The sequence below is a fragment of the Rattus norvegicus genome, chromosome 3 (assembly GCF_021556685.1).
Source record: "Rattus norvegicus strain SHRSP/BbbUtx chromosome 3, alternate assembly SHRSP_T2T, whole genome shotgun sequence".
NCBI classification, from domain to species: Eukaryota; Metazoa; Chordata; class Mammalia; order Rodentia; family Muridae; genus Rattus; species Rattus norvegicus.
Genome location: NC_141536.1, coordinates 22448276 through 22454740, shown reverse-complemented (window position 1 = coordinate 22454740; position 6465 = coordinate 22448276). Strand labels below are relative to the sequence as shown.

The 6465-nt window shown below is 44.1% G+C and overlaps 1 pseudogene; it reads right to left on the bottom strand.

Moving 5' to 3' along the window:
* Positions 1-4927: 4927 nt before the first annotated feature.
* Positions 4928-5946, bottom strand: N4bp1-ps1 (Nedd4 binding protein 1, pseudogene 1; annotated as a pseudogene).
* Between the last annotated feature and the right edge of the window lie 519 nt (positions 5947-6465).

Here is a 6465-nt window from a genome sequence, read left to right as displayed (position 1 = left end):
ATGTTCACAGTGTGATGGCTACTGATGATACATGATGGCCTGCTGAAGTTTCATCTGTTGCTATGTATTGTAATTCTAAGTGCAGGCCCCCAAGACCTGATTGCTTCAGAGACCAGAGTCCACATATAGACCCAAGTGATGATATGTGACATTGCCGCCAAGTTATTTCTGATTAGTGAATATAGATGCCTATATCCAAGAGCTGGGCAGAAGAGACATAGGTGGGGTTTAGGGTTCCCAGACTTGGAGTCAGAGGAGAGCTATGAGGGATGAAGAAGAAGGTGAGAGAGGAGGAAGCCACTATGGTAGGTGAATCATGAGTTAAGAGCAGCCCAAAAGAAACATGACTAATTATATAATGGGATTATTGGCTGGGAAATAGACATATTAGCATAGAAAATAGGTATGTGCCCAGCTCTTGTTCTGATTAAGGCTTATTATATAAAGGTTGTGCAGGTCTTTTATCCAGGAACTAGATGATCAAAGATTTAACAACACCATGCAATGGCCTATGTGATAGCAACTATGTGATGGATTCTGAGTGATGGCCAATATGTGATTGTGGCTATGTAATAGCCACTGTAGTGGGCACTGGGATATGGACACTATATGACATTCATATTCTGAGATCCATAGTATGATGACCACTATTCGATGGCCAACTGTGTGATTTATACTGTGTGACATTCAATGTGTAATGGCCACCATGTGATGGACACTGTGTGATGGTTACAGTGTGATGGCCATCATGTGATGGCCACTGTGTGATGCCGTCAAGTGATGGCCACTGTATGCTGGCCACTTAATGATTGCCATTGCTTAAGGGTCATTGTGTGATAGCCATATGATGACTAATGTATGATGATCACTTTGTAGTGGCAATAGTGTGATGATCACTGTGTGCTGCCAACTGTGTGCTGGTCACTGCATGATGGCCCCCATGTTATAGCAACTATCTGGTGGCCAAATGATAGCAACTGTGTGATGGTCATGTATGATATCCACTTTATAATAGTAAACTTGTGATGGGCACTGTGTAATAGGCACTGTCTAATCCACACCATATTCTTGCTACTGTGTGATGACCATCATGTGTTGGCCACTGAGTGATAATCACTGTGTGATGGTCACTGTGAAATGGCCAGAGTGTGATGGTCACTTTGTGACAGCCACTGTGTGGTGGATACAGTGTGATGATCACTGAAGAATGTGTGATGTCCAGTGTGTGATGTCCAGTGTGTGATGGTCACTTTGTGATGACTATTGTATTATGGTCACTGTGTGAATGCCACTGCAATCATCACTGTGTAGTGGCCATTGTGTGTTGGATTCTGTGTAATGATCATTTCATGGTGGTCACTGTGTTATAGCCACTGTGTGATGGTCATCATATCATATCCACTATACTATGGCCCCTGAATAATGGCTACTCTACGATAGCCACAATGTTGTGGACCCTGATGATTATCAAATTATGGCTACTATGTGATAGTCATTATGTAATTTCCACTGTATGACGGTCACTGTATGATGGCCAGTGTGTGATTGTCATTGTGTGATGATCTCTGTGATAGATATTGTTTAATGGATACCATGTAATGGCCATTATGTATGATGCAACCAGGTGATGGACACAGTGTGCTTGTCATTCTGGGGTGATCACTGTGCATTGGTAGCTGTGTAATCACCACTAAGTGATTGTTATTGTTTGATGGTCACAGTGTGATGGCCATGGTTTGATGACCGCTGAGTCATAGCCACTATGTGATGTTCACTGTGAGTTGGCCGCCATGTGATGGCCACTTTGTGATGACCATAATGTGATAACCAATGTGTTATGGCTACTGTTTGATGTTCACTGTGTGATAGCCACTCTATGGTGGCCACTAACTGGTGGTCACTGTGTGATGACCTCTCTGTGATTGAAACTGTTTGATGACCAATGTATGATGGTCATTTTGTGAGAGCTACAGTGTGATAAACACAGAGTGAAGGCCACTCCATGATGGTCATGAACAGTCTCAATCTGCAACCCATATCCTGGGATCCATATTCTGGCTACATTCCCGATGGTCACTCTGGCACTAGGGGCTCCAGGTAAGTCCCTAGCCTGTGCATGCCAACTCCCCTTAAAGCACAGCTGCAAAGAGCACCCCATTTTGTGGGTTACATATTCCAAACAACTCCTGGAGGCCATGCCTGCACCAGGACCCCAAGAAGACCCTGCCATCTGTCCACCAATTCTCTTTAAAGCATACCCAAAAGCCACAAACAGTACTCTCTGACCTAACCTCCATATTTGAACCTACTACTATAGCTGTTTTCCCAAAGATTGCCCTGGAACTAGGAATCTCAGTTAAGACCCTGCCTTCTATCCACCAACTCCCCTTGATATATGCCCAACAGACCCAAACTGCTCTGCTGCCCTGCAGTCCATGTTTCAGCCCACAAATTTTCCTGGAGGTGATGCTGGCACTAGGAACTCCAGGTTAGATCCTGACCTTGGCATGCCAACTCCACTTAGAGCATGCCCAATGCATCCCATGCCCTGGGTACCCACAACTCCTGCTGCTTTCTGGAAAGCTGCACTGGTACCAGGGACTCCAGGTAAAACAATGCTCTCTTCCAATACCCAAGAGCCCTAAACTGCATCCCATACCCTGGGCTCAATATTTCAGCCCACTACTCTGGCTGCTTTCCCAAAGGACACACACATACTAGGAACCTGAGGTAAGACCCCACCCTCTAACCTCCAACTCCCCTTAAAATATACTTAACAGGAGTAAACACCTCACACCGTGGGCTCCACATGCTAGCCCACTACTGCATCTGCTTTCCCGGAGGCAATGCCTGCACTAGGAATCCCACGTAAGATACTCCTCTATCCACCAACAAACTCCCTTTAAAGCACATCCAACAGCACTATAATGTACCCTATTCCCTGGACTCCGTATCCCTAGTCCACAACTCTGGCTCGTTTCTCTGAGGCCAAGCCAACACCCAGGTGAAATCTTAGCCTCTGCCCACCAACTCCCCTTAAAACACACCCAACAGATACCAAATTCACACCCTCAAGTCCTAGGCGCCTTACTCTGGCTTTCCAGAAGCCAAACCTGGACTAAGAACCCCAAGTAAAACCTTCCCTGCCAATGCCCCTTGAAGCACAACCAGTAGCCCCAATCTATATTCCATACCCTAGAAACCATACTCCAGCCAAAAACTCTTGCTGTATTCCCTGAGGACACAGTGTCACTAGAGACTCAAGGTACAACCCTGACCCTTGGCATGCAAATTCCACTTTAAAAAATTCCCAACAGTTCCAAACAACAACCCAAGTCCTGGGTTCTATATGATGCACAATCAACACACCCAATTCCTGGAATCAATATTCCTGCCCACAACACCTGTTGCTCCCCGGGAAGCAAGGCTAGCCACAGAGACCCAATGTAAGACCCTGCTCCCTGCCTATCAACTCCCCTTAAGGCACACCCAACTGTGCCAAACTACATCACACCCCCTAGGCTCCATATTCACTCCACAACACCAGATGTTTTCCAAGAGTGCACTCTGTCACCAAGGACCCCAGGTAAGACCTCACACTCTGCCTGCCAACTCACCTTAAAACACACTCAATAACCCAAAACTCACTCCATCCCATATTAACTCACTCCATATTAACACTAAAAACTTCTGTTTTCTTTCCAAGAAGCCATGTTGGCACTAAGGACTGAATCTGCCCTATGCTCACCAACTTCCCTTCAAGCATACTCAACAGACATATACTGCTGTAAAAGTAACTTATGTGGGGTTGGAGATTTAGCTCAGAGGTAGAGCGCTTGCCTAGCAAGCGCAAGGCCCTGGGTTCGGTCCCCAGCTCCGAAAAAAAAAAAGAAAAAAAAAAGTAACTTATGTGCCAGATTGTCATTGTCTTCTGGGAGGCTTACTACTGAATAAACTCACCGTTTCTGAATTCTGGCTGGCTGGTTCAACTCAGCTGTTCTGGCTTAAACTCTTTGGCAAGCTAATTGATTCAATCTAGTATCTCACTGAATTGCTCTGCTTGGCCTCTAACTCTGGCCATCTGTTCTAATCTTCTGGCTACTTCTCATTCTCTGGCTCATTCTGTCTGGTGTGTTCTCTGCAATCTGTCCAGAGACAGATTAAACTGTCCTGGTTAAAACTGCCTCTGAATGCCACTAACTGAACTGCCACCAACTGAATGGCCACACACTCAACTCCACTGTCCCTCAACTGCACTGCACAAACTGCACTGAACTTCATGAATTGCACCGATCTTGTGAACTGACTCCCAACTGACTGAGTCTCTCTCCATGTACTGCTCTTAAATAGCACGTTTTCCCTGTCTGTTCTCATGAAGTTGGACATAACCTACCTGACTCATTCTATCAAATCTTTCTCTGATTCATCACTTTGTCAGTCCCTCCATTAGACATCATTGTTTGGGATTAAAAGTGAGTGGCATGTTTGGATTCCAGCCCCACTGCAACACATACTGACTTCCAGTCTGATTTTAAAACATTTTTAAATTATACCAGTTAATCTAATTCAGCAGGTTTTTTCACTACAATCCAGTGTCTTTTAATAGCTATTAATCCTGCCTCATTGACTTTCAAAAAAATTCAAAGTTAATAAAGCATTATTCAGTCTATTTCTGGGAGTTCTTATTTCCCTTTCTGTTTCTTGAGTATCTCCTTTTTGTATACACAAGTAGCTCCATCCTTTTTTCTATGCAACATAGATTATTAACCATGGGAAGGCTTTGTCACATTATGGTACTTCCCACAGTTGGCATCTTCTTCATGGCCCCCATAATCACTGGACTCTCAGCCCATCCTTCATTCTAACACCAGGCTAGTGAGGGCATTCATTCATGTCTTTCATCTACAGCTGAGTTTCCAGAATCTGGTCAACCTTCAGAGTCAGGGAAGATCTTCAGCAGTGCCATCCTCAGCTCACTGGTCTCTATGGATCTCTGTGCTAGAATGAGAAGGTTGTGCTGCATACTGGGAAGGGTGACTAGGGTGCAATGTGCTGCTGAGGAAGTCAAGGGCTTGAAGAGGCTCCCAGATCTGGGGTGGAAGCTATTGGCTGGTGTTGGTTACCTGGGTACTGGGGCTCTGGAAGACAGGGCATTGAGTAGCAGCTGAATGTCTCTAAGAAAGCCTTACTTTCAAAGAAATTATTCTAGCCGAGGTCTGTTTCTTCACAGAGGGTCATCAAGAATCATAAATATGTCCCCATGAATGTATATTAAACCAGTCTTTTTGTGATAATTTCTCTCCAAAACACTGGCTCTGTCATAAACTCTCTAAAGTTATCATTTGTTGCAATTATACCCTGAGTATTATCCTCCAGGTGTAGTAGGAACCTATCATTATTAGAAGCAATTCTTTCCCCCAAAGACCATCCAGGCAGAAGATAAAGATAATATTCCAAGCTCCTAGAGCTTGTTAAGAAGTTCTGTTCTGTGACATTAGGATCCTGTCTTGTTCTCCACTGTGAGCCAAGCTCGATGATGTTTCTGTTGCCAAGCTTCTCAAATTATTCAACTGTGCTCATTATTCCACAGCAGTTAAAGAACTTTTTAAGACCATGGATAATTGCAGCATTACTTCTGTATATAAAAATATGCCCCAAATATGCTATCCCTGGTTTAGTTTCTAACTCCAGCTTATATGATATTTTTAGGGTATCTCAAAATATTTGAACCCCAGTAACTGAGGAATTGATATGATTAGAGGATCCTGCCAATCACCCATCAGTGACTAAAGGTAACAGCTGGGGCAGCATCATTGCTGGAGAAAGTGGGAGATAATTTGGCTTAGGCTGAGGAGAGCTATGACAGCCAGAATGTTTTTCACAGATAGGCATCATATTATTTGGAAGCAAAGTTTCTGCTTGCTGTTGAATACCTACTTCAGACATTTGTTCCCAGGTAACTAGGAAAGCTGGATGGAGTCCTTTGTCTCCTGACTCTTGAGCCTTTGTATCATAGATATTAAGAGGTGGCACCATAGGTTCAATAGGCTCTCTAACTTGATCCTTAATTTCATTGGGTACTATAGATTCACAGTTAGGCACTTCCTGTTCTCTTAATTCCTTTGTCTCTTGACTCTCGAGCCTTTGTATCATAGATATTTTTTCTCACTGAATGGCTATGTTGTTGTTGTTGTTGTTGTTGTTGTTGTTGTTGTTGTTGTTGTTCAGCTATTTCTTGTTGGGACCCCAAGTAAGATTTCATATGTTGCCTGCCAATTCATCTTAAAATACACCGGCAGCCTAAAACTCACTCCATCCTCTGATCTGGAGATTCGTACCTACAACTTCATCTGCTTTCCCAGAGGCCATGCTGTCACTAAGGACCCAAGTAAGACTCTGTCCTATGCCCACCAACTCCTTCATGCACACTAAGCACTTTATCCTCTATTCCACAACTCCAGCTGC